Genomic DNA, 21,124 nt, shown 5'->3' with positions numbered 1-21,124 from the left:
AGAATGAGCCGAGACACAGTCGGGCCTCAGTGGAGTAGGGGTCTGCAGGGAAACAGACCGTGCGAGTTGCGTAAGAGATGGTGAGACATGACATTTGCCATTAGCTATATTAGTATGATATCATAACACATTACATAACTGCAGACATAACACAGTGCTAATTAGCCACTTAGGCTAATTCTCAAATACCAGACACTATAAAACTTGACACATCCTTCCTCTACCCCGCCTTTTATCTTATCTATAAACCATACACCCCCAAAAGACAAAACACACTCAAACTTCACAGTCCTAAACACATTCACGCTCTCTCACAAACACACTCATTCACTCCACCCTTCACCTTCCTCCTCCCCCCGTCACAGATGTATCATCAGCTATCCCATCTGTCCAGCAGCTACAGCCTCCCTTCCTCCCCACACTTCATCACCCTGTGGACTGATTCTGAGAAGAGCACTATAATGTAGCAAGAGGAAGCCTGGGCCGGGCTTAGTGCTCCCCAGGTGTGAGTGATCAATGGGGATCAATGGGAGCGATGGGTGCTCAGGGCAGGCCTGGACCCTGAGGTACTCTGATCAGGGTGCTGTCCAGGGAATGGCCAATCCCGTTAGCTAATTAGCAGTCTGAGACAGATGGACATGACCCGCCTCGCGGCTCAAGGACGACACCAGCTTAGCCACCAGGCTTATTAGCACCCAACCATATGGATACAATAGGGAGAACAGAAGAGGGTAGGGAGAGACAGAAGAGGGAGAGAGACAGATAGGAAAGTAGGGAGACAGTAAGATGAGAGAAAAATAGGGAGTTATGTGGGTTCATGCGTGTGCACTAAACCACTGTGTATATTCCAGTCAGTGTTGATGTCAGACAGACGTTGTGTGCACACAGATTGCATGTGTGCATATATGCAGGTGTGACAATGAGCGAGTGTGTGGCTATACTGTACATCTCTAAGTCTTGCAGTCTTTCTAATTGGCAATACGGCGAGTAGGCGAGTATGGAATGAAAGGGATTGTGTACGAGCATGTTTGTGAGTGAGTGTGTACACACATCTCCCTCTCGTATTGCGCCTGTCATTAGTATGCAGAGGGTAGTGGCAGGTGTGAAGCCCCCCTTATAGTGCCGAGGGCTAGAGTAAACAGGGAAGGCAGCACCCAGAGAGAGAGAGGGAGAATGAGCAGGAAAAGAGAGATGGAAGCTGGAGGTCACCCTTCAGTCTGTGACTGAGCATAGGGATCAAAATACATTAAAATGTATAACAGCTTGTGTTACAGAAATCCATTTTCAGCTCCTCAATTACCTTCTCCACCCAGCCTCCGCATCCTCACCCCACCCTGCACTCTGTCACACCAACCATGCTTACAGGGCTCTGCAGATGATAACCACTAGGATGTGATGGACCTGACTGAGAACACACACACACACACACACACAGAGTGAATTGTTCTTTTTTGGTCATTGACCTACACAAAATACTCCATGTCAAAGTGAAAAGAAAATGACATCTTTTTACAAATTAAATAACTAAAATATAGTTGCATAAGTATTCACCCATTTGTTTAGGCAAGCCTAAATTAGTTCAGGAGTAACATGTGGCATAACAAATCACATAACAGGCTACATGGACTCAATAGGGGCTGCTATTTTTTTATGATTAACCTTTTCTCTTTCCTCCATGCAAACAACATCTAAGGTCTCTCAGTCAAGTATTGAATTTCAAGCAGATTCAACTACAAAGACCAGGGATCTTTTGGAAAAACCCTCTTAAAAAGGGCAGTGATTGTGTTATTGTTACCCATCTACCAGACATTGAATATATCTGCAAACATGGTCAAGTTAATAATTATCCTGTGGGTGATATATTAAACCACCCAGACACAACAACAATACAGTCATCCTTCTGAACTGAGCTGCAAGACATGAAGGAAACTGCTTAGCGATGTCACCAGGAGGGCATTGGTGATATTAAAACAAGTTGAATGGCTGTTATGGGAGAAAACTGAGGATGGATCAACAACAGCGTAGTGACTCCACAATAATGACGTAAATTACAGAGTAAAGAAGAAGAATCAAAAACTACATCAGGATATTCCAAAACATGCATCCTGTATGCAACAAGGCACTAAAGTAATAGTGAAGAAAGAAAATCATGGCAAAGGTATACACTTTTCTGACTAAATGCAAAGCCTTAAAGTTAGGGGCTAATCCAACACATCACTGAGTAACTGCTTCCTTTTTTTTCAAGCATGGTGGTGGCTGCATCATGGTGTGGGCCTGCTTGACATCGACAAAGACTGGGGAGTTTTTCAGGATGAAAAGAAATAGGATAGAGCTAAGCACAGGCTAAATCCTAGAGGACAACCTGGTTCAGTCTGCTTTCCACCAGACACTGGGAGATTAATTCACCTTTCAGCAGGACAATAACCTACAACACAAGGCCAAATCTACACTGGAGTTGCTTACCAAGGAGACCGTGAACATTGTTAAGTGGCCAAGTTACTGTTTTCACTTAAAATATGCTTGAAAATGTAATGGCAAGACTTTAAAATGGCTGTCAAGCCATGATCCCCAAAACCTTGACAGAGCTTGAAGATCATTGCCAAAGGTGTATTGACTCAGGGGGCTGAATACTTATTTAAAGGTATATTATATTTGTACTTCTTTTATTTTATATACAGTGGGGCAAAAAATTTGTCAGCCACCAACTGTGCAAGTTCTCCCCCTTAAAAAGATGAGAGAGGTCTGTAATTTTCAGGTATTTTCGTAGGTACACTTCAATTATGACAGACAAAATTAGAAAAAAAATCCCAGAAAATCACATTGTAGGATTTTTAATGAATTTATTTGCAAATTATGGTGGAAAATAAGTATTTGGTCACCTACAAACAAGCAAGATTTCTGGCTCTCACAGACCTGTAACTTCTTCTTTAAGAGGCTCCTCTGTCCTCCACTCGTTACCTGTATTAATGACACCAGTTTGAACTTGTTATCAGTATAAAAGACACCTGTCCACAACCTCAAGCAAACAGTCACACTCCAAACGCCACTATGGCCAAGACCAAAGAGCTGTCAAAGGACACCAGAAACAAAATTGTAGACCTGCACCAGGCTGGGAAGACTGAATCTACAATAGGTAAGCAGCTTGGTTTGAAGAAATCAACTGCGGGAGCAATTATTAGGAAATGGAAGACATACAAGACCACTGATAATCTCCCTCAATCTGGGGCTCCACGCAAGATCTCACCCTGTGGGGTCAAAATGATCACAAGAACGGTGAGCAAAAATCCCAGAACCACACGGGGGGACCTAGTGAATGACCTGCAGAGAACTGGGACCAAAGTAACAAAGCCTACCATCAGTAACACACCACGCCGCCAGGGACTCAAATCCTGCAGTGCCAGACGTGTCCCCCTGCTTAAGCCAGTACATGTCCAGGTCTGTCTGAAGTTTGCTAGAGAGCATTTGGATGATCCAGAAGAAGATTGGGAGAATGTCATATGGTCAGATGAAACAAAAATATAACTTTTTGGTAAAAACTCAACTCGACGTGTTTGGAGGACAAAGAATGCTGTGTTGCATCCAAAGAACACCATACCCACTGTGAAGCATGGGGGTGGAAACATCATGCTTTGGGGCTGTTTTTCTGCAAAGGGACCAGGACGACTGATCCGTGTAAAGGAAAGAATGAATGGGGCCATGTATCGTGAGATTTTGAGTGAAAACCTCCTTCCATCAGCAAGGGCATTGAAGATGAAACGTGGCTGGGTCTTTCAGCATGACAATGATCCCAAACACACCGCCCGGGCAACAAAGGAGTGGCTTCGTAAGAAGCATTTCGAGGTCCTGGAGTGGCCTAGCCAGTCTCCAGATCTCAACCCCATAGAAAATCTTTGGAGGGAGTTGAAAGTCCGTGTTGCCCAGCAACAGCCCCAAAACATCACTGCTCTAGAGGAGATCTGCATGGAGGAATGGGCCAAAATACCAGCAACAGTGTGTGAAAACCTTGTGAAGACTTACAGAAAACATTTGACCTCTGTCATTGCCAACAAAGGGTATATAACAAAGTATTGAGAAATACTTATTTTCCACCATAATATATATATATATATATATATATATATATATTTTTTATGTCTTCTTTGACAGAGTATTTTGTGTAGATCGTTGATAAAAGAAATGTAATCCATTTTAAATCATACTTTGTAACAATAAAAATGTGAAGGAATCCAAGGAAGGTGAATACTTATGATAGGCAGTCGCTAGCACACAAACTTGCACGCATACACATAAACACACAGGTTGGCCTGCTGCTCACTGCACAGTTCACCAGAATAAATATAATTAATCCGTTTTCCTGTTGTTCTCTCCCCTCGTTTCCTTTACCCCTCCGATTTCATTTATTTTTCATTGGAGAATCGCTCACAGATGCATCACTGCGGGCGCTCGGGGGTGGAGGTGCTGGGTGAATATGCCTTGCCCAAACTAACAGTGAATTATAGAAGCACATTAGTACACCACCCCCACCACAGGCAGAGAGAGAGAGAAAGGGGGAGAGCGAGAGAGAGCGAGTGGTGGGGGGAGGGGAGTGAGCGCCAGAACTGTCAGCCAGCCGTAGGTGGGTGGTTGAGTGGGTGGTAAAGAGGCAGAGCTCCTGGGTTTCCAGGGACAGAGAAAGGGGCCTCTAGGCTGGGTACTGTGATCTGAACAGGTGGGAGGAGACGACCCAGGGCAGGAGCAGCAAAATGAACCCTTACCTGGAAGATTTAAATGAATCATTCATCGTTAGGAAGGAAGGAAGGAAGGCAAATAGAATAGAGAAAAAAGACAGCTGGAGAGAAACCAAAGGTAACACAGACATGAAATGTGTGACCATTGATTGTTACACAACAACATCGAGCAAGGGTGTGCAAGGAGAATCTTTAAAAAGAATCAAAATGGTACAATGCAGCTGTTTTAATCTCAATATCAAATAATTTCTCTGTAAAGATTAAGTACCTTACTAGCTAGGTTTCCATCCAATTGGAGACAGAGTTTTATATTCTTATATTATTATTATTATATTATATATTCTAATTTACCAAAGATTTTCTATCAAATTGACTTGTTGCAGATAAGTCTGTGCGTGATCACGTAGTGCACATAAAAAAAAAGTTAAATGGGTTTATTGCACTTTCATCTCTACTGATGGTTTTGTCCCCAAAAAAAATTGCATTATATAGAGAATGTGTCCACTCCGGTATTGGCATGTGCACTCTAGCCAACAGCTCACAGATACAGTGCAGGTATAGTCTACATTATGAAATTATTATGGACAAAAGAGCAAGATTATTTTTAAATGTCAAACGGCAGCCCATCATCGATCGTCATTGTCACCAGAATAAGACCCTCTGTATTTATTGGAAAGCAGCATCAAGCTCATCACCGTGCACGTTCACCACCCAGTGAAGTTCAACATAAACGCATTTCATCTGTAGCCTAATAAAACTGCACGCTTTCCCCGAGTCGTAGTGGGAGGACCACACAACATGTCACCGCGTTTATTTCCATATGACGGTTATTATAAATCAATAATAGTTTCCACCACCATTTGTCACATAATAAAATTTGACACAAAAAGATCTCACCTTGTCTAGCGTACTTTGTTTTGATGACATTTGGAAAGTTGACCGACCAGAGCCTTAATATGCCGTTTCAGAAAGGTTTTCTTCCTGTAAGCATTACATGGCAACATAGGAATTTTGTGGGTTCACAGACCGTGGACAAGAGTAGGGGTGGAAAGATCTCCTTTATAGTAAAAGCATTGCATGAATCTATCTTTAATATTTTCAGGTCCAAGAAAAAAAGCCTTCTGTCAGTTTACATATTAGCAGAATCTTTTTTTAATAAAACAAATTACTGAAATTACAGGCTAAGAATGGACAGAGTTATGCCTGTGTTCATCTTATCATATTTCTCCAATGCAATGTCAGTGTGTCTTGTTTGCAATGAAACTGTCCCTGTTTGCAAATATTTAAATCTGAGACATCATTAGGAATCGGAGCATGGTACTTCCAAGAGTTAGGCCTACCTTCCCATCCCAGACCGCACGCCTACCACCCACCCCAGACCGCAGGCCTACCGACACAGAAAAATGTCAGCTTTAACTGCTGGCTACTTTTCTTCCATGGCTTAACCCAACGAGAGAAGGTCACAGTGATTCCCTAAAAGATGTATGGGTTTAAACATTCTATTGTACAGAAAGTGAATAGTTTAATCAATTGATAGTAAGAGTTTGATTACTTCCCAAGCAAAGTAAAATGTTTTGTCTCCTCTGCTATATGTTGTAGCTCAGCCTCTGAAATTCAAAGACGCAAAACAATGATATCCCCATACGCATCAGTCACGTCTTTCCTGGGTATTTCACAGCTTGTTTAAGTATAAAGCATCACGGACCAAAGCGCTGTCATACTGAAGATCACTTTATATAAATTGAACAGGTTTTATTTTCTTAAAAATCTGAAGTTAATAATGGTTAGTCTTGTGGCTCCTGAATGGCACAGCGGTCTAAGGCACTGCATCTCAGTATTAGAGGCGTCACTACAGACCCTGGTTCGATCCCGGGATGTATCACAACCGGCCGTGATCCGGAGTCCCATAGGGCGGCACACAATTGGCCCAGCGTTGTCCGGGTTATGGGAGGGTTTGGCCGGGGTAGGCAGTCATTGTAAAATAAGAATGTGTTCTTAAATAAAATAAATGAAAAGGTCTTGTGCTATTTTTAAATAAAAGGTAGGCCTAATGAAATAACCTTGCATACATTTCAGATCGACTGTGCTGTGACTGCTGCTTCGAGTTTTTGTTCCACAATGGAAGTTATTCGAATCTGGCTTATTGTGTGGTCAATAGCTCTGAAAAACACATCATGGGTAAGAAACATTGTTTTTATTCAAATCAAGTCTAGTAGTAGCAAGCTTTCAAAGTTGACCTCTGGTCCTCCTCATCTTCCCGCTCTCCTTCTCAAACTGAACAGAACATAGGCTAGTCCACACGCAAGGTATATCATTTTTTGGACTAGGCCTAATTGGAAGAAGCCCTCCTGAACTGCCAATGTAGGCCTACACAGCACAGCATTGGTTAGGCAGCACACAAAAGGGGTTTTGATCAGCAAGAGCAGAGCAGTCCGGGGCTCAGGGTTGGAATATCGTTTGTAATGCAGCCTAATTTTAATTTACATCATCCCAGCAGCTCTTTAAGAAATACAACTTTGCTAGATGCTTCTCTGAGCATTCTCCGAGTATCCATAGCCTATAGCCTACGGATCATTTGATTGAGACCACACTAAAAAGCCTACAGGTGCACTTGATATTGCGTGCCCAGCAGAGAATCAGAGAACAGGGGCGGCATAGGGCACACATCGATATTATAGCCTAATAAGTAGCTAATTATAAAACACTGAAAATATTACAATTTCAATTACATGACCTTCCCCTGGACTAGATTTAAAAAATGTAAATACTTAACCCTCCTCTTGACTGAAATTGAAAAAGCATGACCCTCTCCCATTTCCATCCAGGTACCCATTATGTACATTTCAATCTATGCCTTAGCAAAGAGCAATTTCTCAAGTAAGAATTTTGCTTGGACTGTCGGAGTGATCTGAGTGAGAGCATCCTGTCGGGCTGTATCAACGCCTGGTACGGCAGCTGCTCTGCCCATAACCGTAAGGCTCTCCAGAGGGTAGTGAGGTCTGCACAATGCATCACCGGGTGCAAACTACCTGCCCTCCAAGACACCTACACCAACCGATGTCACAGGAAGTACATAAAGATCATCAAGGACAACAACCACCCGAGCCACTGCCTGTTCACCCCGCTATCATCCAGAAGGTGAGGTCAGTACAGGTGCATCAAAGCGGGGACCGAGAGACTGAAAAACAGCTTCTATCTCAAGGCCATCAGACTGTTAAACAGCCACCACTAACATTGAGTGGCTGCTGCCAACATACTGACTAAACTCTAGCCACATTAATAATGGAAAAATGATGTAATCAATTTATCACTAGCCACTTTATATTATGCTTACATGCCCTACATTACTCATCTCATATGTACAGTGGGGAGAACAAGTATTTGATACACTTCCGATTGTGCAGGTTTTCCTACTTACAAAGCATGTAGAGGTCTGTAATTTGTTATCATAGGTACACATCAACTGTGAGAGACGGAATCTAAAACAAACATCCAGAAAATCACATTGTTTGATTTTTAAGTAATTAATTAGCATTTTATTGCATGACATAAGTATTTGATACATCAGAAAAGCAGAACTTAATATTTGGTACAGAAACCTTTGTTTGCAATTACAGAGATCATACGTTTCCTGTAGTTCTTGACCAGATTTGCACACACTGCAGAAGGGATTTTGGCCCACTCCTCCATACAGACCTTCTCCAGATCGTTCAGGTTTCGGGGCTGTCGCTGGGCAATACGGACTTTCAGCTCCCTCCAAAGATATTCTATTGGGTTCAGGTCTGGACTGGCTAGGCCACTCCAGGACCTTGAGATGCTTCTTACGGAGCCACTCCTTAGTTGCCCTGGCTGTGTGTTTCAGGTTGTTGTCATGCTGGAAGACCCAGCCACGACCCATCTTCAATGCTCTTACTGAAGGAAGGAGGTTGTTTGCCAAGATTTCGCGATACATGGCCCCATCCATCCTCCCCTCAATACGGTGTAGTCGTCTTGTCCCCTTTGCAGAAAAGCATTTCCAAAGAATGATGTTTCCACCTCCATGCTTCACGGTTGGGATGGTTTTCTTGGGGTACTCATCCTTCTTCTTCCTCCAAACACGGCGAGTGCTCTATTTTTGTCTCATCAGACCACATGACCTTCTCCCATTCCTCCTCTGGATCATCCAGATGGTCATTGGCAAACTTCAGACGGGCCTGGACATGCGCTGGCTTGAGCAGGGGGACCTTGCGTGCGCTGCAGGATTTTAATCCAAGAAGGCTTAGTGTGTTACTAATGGTTTTCTTTCAGACTGTGGACCCAGCTCTCTTCAGGTCATTGACCAGGTCCTGCTGTGTAGTTCTGGGCTGATCCCTCACCTTCCTCATGATCATTGATGCCCCACGAGGTGAGATCTTGCATGGAGCCCCAGACCGAGGGTGATTGACCGTCATCTTGAACTTCTTCCATTTTCTATTAATTGCACCAACAGTTGTTGCCTTCTCACCAAGCTGCGTGCCTATTGTCCTGTAGCCCATCCGAGCCTTGTGCAGGTCTACAATTTTATCCTTGATGTCCTTACACAGCTCTCTGGTCTTGGCCATTGTGGAGAGGTTGGAGTCTGTTTGATTGATTGTGTGGACAGGTGTCTTTTATACAGGTAACGAGTTCAAACAGGTGCAATTAATACAGGTAATGAGTGGAGAACAGGGGGGCTTCTTAAAGAAAAACTAACAGGTCTGTGAGAGACGGAATTGTTACTGGTTGGTAGGTGAACAAATACTGATGTCATGCAAATGAATTACTTAAAAACCATACAATGTTATTTTCTGGATTTTTGTTACATACCTCTACATGCTTTGTAAGTAGTAAAACCTGCAAAATTGGCAGTGTATCAAATACTTGTTCTCCCCACTGTATATACTGTACGCTATACCATCTACTGCATCTTGATGTAATTAAATGTATCACTAGCCAATTTAAACAATGCCACTTTATATAATGTTTTCATACCCTACATTTCTCATCTCATATGTATATACTGTACTCTATACAGTACTGCATCTTGCCTATACCGTTCGGGCATCACTCATTCATATATACTGAAAAAAATCTCTGAAGCTGGAGACTCACATCTCCCTCACTAGCTTTAAGCACCAGCTGTCAGAGCAGCTCACAGATCACTGCACATAGCCCATCTGTAAACAGCCCATCTATCTATCTACCTCATCCCCATACTGTATTTATTTATTTATTTATCTTGCTCCTTTGCACCCCAGTATCTCTACTTGCACATTCATCTTCTGCACATCTACCATTCCAGTGTTTAATTGCTATATTGTAATTACTTCACCACCATGGCCTATTTATTGCCTTAACTCCCTTATCTTACCTCATTTGCACTCACTGTATATAGACTTTTTGTTTTCTTTTGTTCTACTGTATTATTGACTATGTTTTGTTTATTCCATGTGTAACTCTGTTGTTGTCTGTTCACACTGCTATGCTTTATCTTGGTCAGGTCGCAGTTGCAAATGAGAACTTGTTCTCAACTATCCTACCTGGTTAAATAAAAGGTGAAATTAAAAATACACTTGTGTGTATAAGGTAGTTGTTGTGAAATTGTTAGGTTAGATTACTTGTTAGATGTTACTGCATGGTCGGAACTAGAAGCACACGCATTTCGCTACACTCGCATAAACAGCTAACCATGTGTTTGTGAGAAATACATTTGATTTGACTTGAGTGGGAAAGGGAAAACAGCTGTATTGGCAGATAGAACGGGTTCCAAAACCTATTTAGTATATTAACTAATTTACCACCTGGTAATGGCGCAAGGCAAGCCAAAACTCCATCCCACCAAAACGGCAGAGATTAAGCAGTCTTTTCAAACACCTCTTACATGAGCACTAACCTAAAAATCGGGACTCCCCCAGGTGGTGAGGGTGGAAACACATCCACCACGTGCGTGGTTAGTCCCCGTTCACACACGTCGGTGATCAGGCCAACCACCATCGTGTTGTCAGCAAATGTAACAATGGTGGTTGGCCTGATCACCGACAATGAGACAGCCTATAGGTAGGAGTTCAGAGACCTGGCAGTGTGGTGCCAGGACAACAATATTTCCCTCAACGTCAGCAAGACAAAGGACCTGACTTGTGGACTACAGGAAACGGAGAGCTGAGCACGTCTCCAGCCACAGGGCTGTAGTGGAGTGGGTCAAGAGCTTCAACTTCCTCGGTGTCCACATCACTAAGGAATTATCATGGTCCACACACACACCAACAGTTGTAAAGAGGGCAGGCCAGTGCCTCCTCCCCCTCAAGAGGCTGAAAAGATTTGGCATGGGCCCTCAGAATCTCAAAAAGTTCTCCAGCTGCACCATCTGGACTGGCTACATCCCCGTTTGGTATGGCAACTGCTTTGTATCCGACCACAAGGCACTACAGAGGGTAGTGTGTATGGCCCGGTATATCACTGGGGCCAAGCTTCCTGCCATTCAGGACCTCTATACCAGGCGGTGTCAGAGGAAGGCCCTAAAAACAGTCAAAGACTCCAGCCAACCAAGTCATAGACTGTTCTCTCTGCTACCACACGGCACCAAGTCTGGAACCAACAGGACACTGAACAACTTCTACCCCCAAGCCATAAGACTGATGAATAGTTAACCAAATAGCTACCTGGACTATTTGCATTTATCCTCTTTGCACTCTTGACTCATCACATACGCTGCTGTTACTGTTTATTATATATCCTGTTGCCTAGTCACTTTCTAGTCACAAAATTCTTAATTTAATAAAAACACTTGAATGTAGTTTATGAGGTGTGCCCATATAAAGCCATACCGTAAAGCCTACACACGTTTTCATGCCGTTTGTTGTTATTGTGGGAATGCTGTAATTAAAATTACGTAATTAAGTCAGCGAAATGAGAAGGAGTAGGCTACAGTGAGAAACCGACAGCAAGTGTATTTAATATCAAATGGACTTCTTGTAGACAATGACGGGGAGTGCAGCAAAGTAGTATAAACTATCTTAGCTAGCTTCTTTACATCGATTTAATGCAGTGAAAGACAGGAACAGCCAGATGGGATGATAGACAAACTTGTGAATGCCATAGGTCATCTAACTAGTTTTTCCTCGCTCTCCCTCGACACCGGCCCCTAACCACTACTACCCTACTGCAGCAAGCACAGAGTCGGACAGGGCACCGAGTCAAGCAGTCTGCATAGCAAGCGTCTCAAGTATAAACAAAGTTACAACAACAAAAAAATGTAGAATAATAATTCATATTTGAATAGTGAAATTACTTCAAATGCCCATCCCTAATTTAGTCAATGTGAGCTGGATCCACAAGTGCACCAATCATAGAACCAGCCACATGAGCAATGCAAAGCTCTTTGGACTATGTTAAAGTTAATCATCCTAGGACACCAACACACTTCGCTAATTCACACATGGGTTGCGTGAACGTACACAATGTATGAAATCACACATACATATGGTGGGTACACACACACACAAACACAACACCCAGTTGGTCTTTGAAGAGCACCTTACCTCAGAGTGTGCAGCACGCAAGACGAGGGCCTGCAGAAAGGAGAGAACGAGAGAAAAGGGATTCATTAAAGGATCCAACTCACAGCCACACAAATGCACCCCCCGCTACTCTCACCTACATTAACATGAGCTGCCCACCTCAGCGAGTGAGTGAGCTCTCAAAAACAAAGTGTTTAACAGTAGCCTAGTTTGAAAAGGCAAGCCCCAGGGTTGTCAAGGACGACAGAGCCAGAGAAGAAGAGAGATGAGAGACAAAGACAGAAAAGCAGGCTTAACAGCATCACATGAAGATATGATGCTAAGAGAGGAGCCCTGACCTCTGCTTGCTTAGACAACAACCTGAGTCAACATCTCCCTCTCTTGCTCCCTGGTGATTTTCGGATTGTTATGTAGTGGTGCAGTTTGTTCCAGGAGCAGGCTGTCCTGATCTATCCACACCCACAGAAGCTGTTTTTCAAATCGTTTTAACTGGCTTCCATGGCAAGACATGATAGGTTGAAGAAATATGGATAAATCCTATCCAGTCCTTGTCAACCATCAGTGATAATAAAGAATATTGGAAAGGTGTCCATTTCAGAGCTAGTTATGAGACAGCCAGGGTTATGGGGCTCTGGGGACTCTGTTAGAGGAAGGAAGGAGAGCGCTCACAGTTGGAGGCAAGGTATTGGTGGTGGAGGATTGGGGGGGGGGGGGGGGGTCCTAAGTGCTATGGAAGGCAGTGGTTGTGCTGTAGCCTGCTACTAAACCTCATCTGCTCCAGCAAACACTACTACTTCATCAAAGCATCACGTCAAACGCACGTCACCCGCGATGGAGCGGAATCTGCCTGGGAGGAATAAATAATGCACTGCTATCTGCTGCTACCGCTATCAAAGATAAATAACACACAAGTACACAGCTTTACATATGTATTACACAGAAGTGATGACCATCATTACCGCTGGACCATAATTAGCTATACCCACATCCAACCAAGGCACACAAGATGACACGTCACACACACACACACACACACACACGTCACCCCCTTCAAAGCACTACAACCAACACTGTGATCAGCCACCAGCTTAATAAAGAGGATGAAGGATCATCTCAATGCTGATCAAATCAAAAATCACATTTCATTTGTCACATACATGTGTTTAGCAGATGTTATTGCGGATGTAGCGAAATGCTTGTGCTTCTAGTTCCGACAGTGTAGCAATATCTAACATGTAATATCTAACAATTTTACAACAAATACCCAATACATACACATTTAAGTAAAAGAAGAATATATACATATTTGGACGAGTAATGTCAGGGAGGCATAGACTAAGATACAGTAGATAGAACATATACATATATTAGATGAGTAATGCAAGATATATAAACATTATTTTAGTGACTCGTGATCCATTTATTAAAGTGGCCTGTGTTTAGGCTGCAACCTCTCTGTGCTAGTGATGGCTATTTAACAGTCTGCTAGCCATGAGATAGCTGTTTTTCAGTCTCTCGGTCCCAGGGAATTGATCAAGTAAAATATTGGGATATATAATTTGACAAAATATTGCATCGTTTTGACAATACCACAAAATTATTTTTGCACTAGTTGGCTGTACCTGTTATCTATGGCCATAATAGTTTGGATACTACAGACGTTTTCATGAGAAGACTGATTATCAGGGTGTCTCGTGGTCTGACAAACACAGCTCTAGCTCTGCCACCTTTCACCTCAGATGCGGTGGATTGGGACGCACGCATCAAATGCAAAAAAACTTCAAGCTTAAAAACAGACAGTTATTTATGTGGAATTTTTATTATGCTAATTAAATATCCACGTGGCCGCAGACATTTACTCAAGAGGGTTAATCAATGTTTAATTCAGGCTGTACCACAGGGGTGTCAAACTCATTCCATGGAGGGCCTAGTGTCTGCAGATTTTTGGTTTTCCCTTTCAATTAAGGCCTAGACAACAAGGTGAGGGGAGTTCTTTACCAATTAGTGACCTTAATTCATCAGTCAAGTACAAGAGAGGAGCGAAAATCCACAGACACTCGGCCCTCCGTGGAATGAGCGCTATAAGAAGAAAACGTGTAAAAAGTCAAGGGGTGTTTCTAAAGGCACTGTGTGTGATCAGGACTATTTTCTAAGTAACAGAACAATAAAACGGTATTCTCTTGAGATGAAAGTCTTATTTGCAGTTTTACTGCAAGATATGAATTACCACAATGTTTGTTCTTCAAATGATGGACTTTATTAAAAACAGAAAAATGAAGTAAAAAGCCCACATTATCTTAAAATAAATTCAAGATTTTGTTTTTCCAGCTTTCTGTTTTTGGTACAGATCTGGGGAAGGATACATTTTTTGGTACCCTTCCCCAGATCTGTGCCTCAATTTCTTTGACCTCATGGCTTGGTTTTTGCACTGTCAACTGTGGGACCTTATATAGACAGGTGTGTGTCTTACCAAATCATGGCCAATCAATTGAATTTACCACAGGTGGAAATCAAGTTGTATAAACATCTCAAGGATGATCAATGGAAACAGGATGCACCGGAGCTCAATTTAGAGTCTCATAGCAAAGGGCCTGAATACTTATGTAAATAAAGTATTTGTTTTATTTTTAATACATTTGCAAACATTTAAAAAAAAAAAAAAATAATTATGTGGTTGTGTCACTTTATTTAATCAATTTTAAAATAAGGATGTAAAGTAACAAAATATGGAAGTTAAGGGGTACGAATACTTTCCGAATGCACTGTATGTACAAGTGTGTGTACGTGTGCATAGGGACTCTACGGTGCCATAGTCGTCATTATATCCGAAACACTATATTATAACAACGCTGGCAAGGGATATAGGAGATCGACTTTATTCAGTCAGTTTGACGCCTTTAAGGAACTAGGCACCACTTGCTGTTCAGTTGTCAATCAACACACAGTTGAAACACGCAAAAAAATATACAAATGTGTCGGAAAACAATAATTAGGCTATTGGATTTAGGCTCATCGTTGCCACTCAATACTTGGAACGTGCAAATTCACGAGCATCATGCTCGCTCTCCCTAAGTGTAAAGAAATTCAACTGCAACCAGAGCTCTGTATATAACGAGATGCTCATGTCTCCGCCCCAACAATGGGAGTTGTTGTCCCAAAGGCAGGCTTAGGTCCACAATAAGCCCATAGAAAATGCATTGGCCATATTTTGGACAGATTTTGGAGAGTGAAACCCCTCACTTCACCTCTTCCTCTCTGTGGCGTTTCCATGTTATCACTCACTTTGTGGCTGACCAGCAAAGACACTATCAATAGATCACTAGAAGATGCATATGGTTCATTCTAGCGGGAGAGGGATCGACGGACTAGCGAATTGAAACTTTTAAATGAAAAGTAGCCTAGTTAATATAAAGTGGAAAATGTAGCCGTCTGAAAATTAGTGTGTAAACGGCTGATTAGCCAACGCTAATGGAAAACACTGGCAATGCATATAGAATCGTGAGAAACGCAATACATTTCCTAATAATGTCGTATCGTGAGGTCCCTGGCGATTCCTAGTCCTATTGTTTACCCACTAAAGCCGCTGCAAATCTTATTCATGGCTTAATGATTATATCTGCCAATTAACGGTGCGACAGCAGAATCCCATTCAGCCCGGCTGGGGATGGTGTTGCTAATCCTATTGTCTGTCTTTTTCCTCTCCCTCGCTCCACTCTGCAGCCATACGGCACATACAGGGGGAGGTGGGTGGGGACACGGGCAGCAGGTATTAGAGATTAGTAATGACTCAGGAGCAGGATTCTACCTGAGGCCCTCAGGGTGAATTACAGAAGCCTAATAAATCAGACCACACCATAGGCCAGGGGGAAGCAGATTTAAGATTTAATGCTCTCCCCTAATGGTATGACAGCCCTCTACTACTTAGCTTGAATCGAATGGAAAACATGGGAGAGTGAGAAGTTAATGTTGGCTTAATTTGAATAACTAAGGCTAACCGTTATCTACGCCAGTGAGCAGCACTAGCATAGTCATGTACTGGCGACAGCAGATAAGGGGGGTGGGGGGCATTTGATTTTTTCCTCTGCCCTTTGCATTCATTTCAGAATCCAGAAGCGGAGGCGGACAGAAGGTTCATGAGGTGACATCTATGAGCTGACAGCCAGGCACTCTTCCTCTCATGCTAATGCAGGCACAGAAATCATTACGCTCAGCTCCAATGAAAACAGCCAATGAGAAAAGTTCAGGCACAATGAGGGAAAATCCATTTGCAGTCTGTAAACACACACACACACACACACACACAGAGCTGTAAATAAATATTGTGCATCGCTATCATTTTCTCCATGGCAATTTCTAACAGTGTGATGAAGGGCACTATAGATCAGAGTGAAGTTGCAGCCAGAGCTAATGTCAGAGAGAGAAGGGATACAACACCAAAGCCAATTTAACATGATAAAACTGGTTAAAGTCCGAGGACATCTATTCTCTGATCCAGCCCTCACCAAGCAGAGAAGCAGACATTCTGTCCCAGTTTGCCCCTCGCTGCCACATTCTCCATCTATCTCATACGTAACTGTAACTGGCTGCTAAGCCGTCCAGTAGACAGGCTAATGCCCCAGCTTGCTACTTGTGTGAACACACATGGTTTTCACAAGCACCTGTAGCCTCTCCTAACATCTTAGATTCCTAGCTCATTGCCTCAAGCATCTGTTCATACCAATGATGTATATAAACCATGGATTGCAGATGCTTTGTATTGGCCAATGAGAGGCTTTGAAGCCACCGGTCGGCCATATTGGCACTCCTCAGAAGAAGCAGTCCTCCATCGGAATTAATAGAATTCTACAGTATCTTAAATGTTTCAATGACAAAATTACATGTATTAAACTATTTTTTTATTGTAGTGGGCCCACTAACATTAGTACTTTCAGATAACTATGTTTTAATGACAATGTTATTTTAAATTTGTATTTTGTTTGTTTATCTCATAATATAAAAGTATGCATTAAGGTGTCTAATATAATTAAAGGGACAAAAACAAATGTAGACTAAACATTATTATTTATTTTTTTTACAATGGTGGGGGAGTGCCAAAATGGTGGCGCCGCGGCTTCAAAACATCACCCCGTCAATCATCTAGTATGTATGTGTGTGTGTGTGTATATGTATGTATATGTGTGTATATATATGTATGTATGTAATAATGTATATAAATCATTGGTTCATACAGACACAGAAAGCCAGCGTGAGGCAACGGCAGTAAACTGCTCTCAATCCTGAACCACAACACATCACACCTTATAAAGGACGGAGTGTAAGCCAATTTCCTTTCAGACATGAATAGAGTAGACATGGGAGGTGCTGAGGGAGAGAGATAGAGGATTGAGAGCAGGGGGTGTGGAGAGGCAAGGGGTGAAGGCTAAGCTGCTGGATGCTGGCGTTCTGTGGGCTACACTACTGGGTCTGTGTGAGCTGAATGGCACGCAGCAGGTAGTTCTGGCCCCCGTTCTCCACCCACTACCCCATCCCTCCACCACCAGGCAGGCAGGCAGAAAGGAGGCCACAAGGAGGGGGACGGGGAAGCAGATAAACCAGGGTTGCTGCATTCAGTGGGTAAGAAAAAGTATGAGTTGTTTTATAAACAGAGGTAGCCTACTACCGAAGCTTGCCCAATATGAAGGCACATTTATGTTTCATATCAAAACCTTTGCTCCCGTTTTTAGAGAGAGTCAGGGCCCTGAACCACGCAAGCAACCAGCCCACACAGACATAGCCAAATGCCCCACAAGGGCAACGGTCCTATCAATAAATCTGTAGGCTACTATAAATTGTGTGTAAGGTGAGACAAGAACATTTTCATTTCATGATAAAAACTACCTTGCCATAAAAAGCAGCATCCCATTTGCTGCCACAATCAGCTCATTTTCACAGAAACAATTGTCACACACAGTGTGCAAGTTGGTTCAGGTCTGAAAAGTCACATTCATCACACAAGATGGATTTCAAGCCAAATATGCGATAAGACCCAAAGTGGGTTTGCAGCTTTTGCCGTAATAACGGTGCGAGATCACCGGGGATGATTGCTGCAGCCTCAAAAAGCAGCAGGGCAAGAACATTTACTAGGATGTTTTGGTGACATCAACACTAAAACATGATGCCTTTGCTGGGCTTCTTCAGTTCATTGCCTCTACTTTAAGTACAACATCTAGAACAAATGTGTGAGACAAGATCTGTTTTTTCTGCTCCTACTACTGTATTATTTGATAATCTGCAAAGTTAATGCATAAGTCTCAAGTTTCTCTTGAGTTTTGATGTTAGTGCAGCAAGTTGTTATATTCAGACAATGAGGTCACAGAGGGGGAAGGACCAACCGAAGCTGAGAGACAAAGCACGAAAATGTGGGGTTCGAAATTGACACCCTTGATAAAGATGAGCAAAAATTACTGTATAAAATAAATAATTAAAATACAGAGATATACTGTATGATAATTTTGGGGGGAAATTAAATACATTTTTTACTAGGGAAAAACTTCAACAATACTTTTTTTCTCAAAAAGGTAGGAGTCGGGCCTCCCAGGTGGCGCAGTGGTCTAGGGCACTGCATCGCTAGCTGTGAACCAGAGACTCTGGGTTCGCGCCCAGGCACTGTCGCAGCCGGCCGCGACCGGGAGGTCCGTGGGGCGACGCACAATTGGCCTAGCGTTGTCCGGGTTAGGGAGGGTTTGGCTGGTAGGGATATCCTTGTCTCATCGCGCACCAGTGGCTGGCCGGGCACAGTGCACGCTAAGCAAGGTCGCAAGGTGCACAGTATTTCCTCCGACACATTGGTGCGGCTGGCTTCCGGGTTGGATGCGCGCTGTGCGGCTTGGTTGGGTTGTGTTTCGGAGGACGCATGGCTCTCGACCTTCGTCTCTCCCGAGCCCGTATGGGAGTTGTAGCGATGAGACAAGATAGTAATTACTAACAATTGGATACCACGAAATTTGGGAGAAAAGGGGGTCAAATTTATAAAAAATGTAAAAAAGGTAGGAGTCAAAAGTTAAGTCCAGACAAAGACTGAGATTGCAACTGTTAAGTCCATACAAAGACTGCCATTGCAAAATGTTGATTTTGTGGCCAATTCATTTATTTGTGGATTTGATGTGTGTTTGGGGTTATGGTCAGGTTTTCGGCAAAAATATCTTGGTTCTATGTGAAGTTCATGATGCCGTTGGACTTAAGGGCCCCAGGACATCGAAGATCCCAACAACAAGCCCGGTAACATCGAAGATCCACCTCCATATTTTACAGTAGGTATGGGGATATTTTCTGCTCATGCGTTCTCGTTTTGACGCAAGATTCACCAGTTTTGTGAATGGCCAAAGAGAGCAATTTAAGTCATCTGACTAAAGCAAAGGTTCCAATCCAAGTGCCAATGCTGTTTAGCAAACTCCAGGCATTCACATTTTTTGGGTAACATGAAAATAGAGCTATTTGCCCATGTACACTTCTGATGGGTTTGTTCACAAACTAGGTTGTTTTTCTATGTTTGACTTTCAACTGCTAGGGAATACAACGCTTCAACTAGTTGGACTCAATCGCACAGGTACAAACATGACAAGTCGCATAATCACAATAACATCCCACCCTTAACGGGGTGTCTCAACTGTGATATATATATATATTTTTTTTAAAGACCCAGGTCACAAAATATAAGTAAACAATATACCACAATACTTCATACTAGTAATACATTTATTGTTTTAGAAACATTACAAAGCATCAAATATTTTGAATGGGGAAAAAAAATCTGAGTCTGGTACATATATATATATATATTTTTTATCTACCTGCCCCTGTGGCTGGTGGACCAAAAAGTACATTTTATGCCCTGATTGTATAAAATAATATAATTTCCCCAAAAACATTAGCATACAATATAGCTCAGTATTTGAATTCTTTTATACAGTCCTTTTTGCTCATCTTTATCAAGGGTATCATTCATTTTGTACCCCACTGTAGGTACCATTGACTTGCATTGGTGACACAAATGCTAAAAAGTTAGCATTTGAAACACTGGTCAGGTAAACAAAACCAAAGCATGAGTTGCTGTCGTACCTTGTCCATAAACTGCTTACAGGGTAAGGAAACCACCCAAAATACAGAAATGTATTGAACTATCCCTTTTAACATGGGTGGGCGATTCTTTAAAAACATCAAGTAATAGCAGGAACAGCACCATCTAGTGCAGTGATTCTCAACTGGTGGGGAAGGTTTTGAGTGGGTCGCGGGTATCTGAGTAAAAATACTTCAGTCTGAATTTAAACAACTTAAAACAAGGTAGAAAGTGTGTAGAAATGATAGTGACCTTAAATGTTATCATTTTAATATGTTTTTCTTCAAATCAGTAATTTCAATGTAGAGCTAATAAGCAGCACTCTTTTTGTTGATTTTGTGCTCTCAAGCCAGTGAGTTTACTGACATTCATAATCAAGAATATGGGAAAAATGTCATTATTGACAATGAGAGAGGTGGGAATGTTGTTCCCTTGTCATATAATTGATACATTTACTATCAATATAGCATTAAAAATTGTTTTCCAGATTGTATCTCGCGATTCTTCGCGAGGTCAATATTGGTTCGCGATTGAGACATCCTGGTTCAATTTGGGTCCCGAGGCAAAACCAGTTGAGAACCACTGATCTAGTGGTCAGAACCTGGTCATATCAGGATGTAGGATGGGCCATGAGGATAATACAACCTTCAATCACTAACTTCTCTGATCAGGGAAAAAAAATACATCACCAAATTCAGAGAATACATCACATAGGATGAAGAAACACTCAAAGCCGCAGCTCCATACCACTTGTTAAACAGAGAACTGATCCTGTACCCTCGTGGTTT

The 21,124-nt window shown here is 42.4% G+C and overlaps 1 protein-coding gene across 4 annotated transcripts in view; it reads right to left on the bottom strand.

Moving 5' to 3' along the window:
* Positions 1-21,124, bottom strand: part of LOC110528470 (bifunctional heparan sulfate N-deacetylase/N-sulfotransferase 2) — a 174,665-nt gene that overhangs the window by 101,085 nt on the left and 52,456 nt on the right. For 2 of the 4 annotated variants that reach the window (XM_036984301.1, XM_036984309.1), the window contains exon 2: positions 12,263-12,292. The exons of the other annotated variants lie outside the window; for them this stretch is intronic. The gene's annotated coding sequence lies outside the window, so the exon portion shown is untranslated. The remainder of the gene's footprint in view (positions 1-12,262; positions 12,293-21,124) is intronic. 4 annotated transcript variants of the gene reach the window in all.

Source organism: Oncorhynchus mykiss, chromosome 1 (assembly GCF_013265735.2).
Source record: "Oncorhynchus mykiss isolate Arlee chromosome 1, USDA_OmykA_1.1, whole genome shotgun sequence".
Classification (NCBI taxonomy): Eukaryota; Metazoa; Chordata; class Actinopteri; order Salmoniformes; family Salmonidae; genus Oncorhynchus; species Oncorhynchus mykiss.
This window is presented reverse-complemented; position numbering and strand designations above follow the sequence as displayed.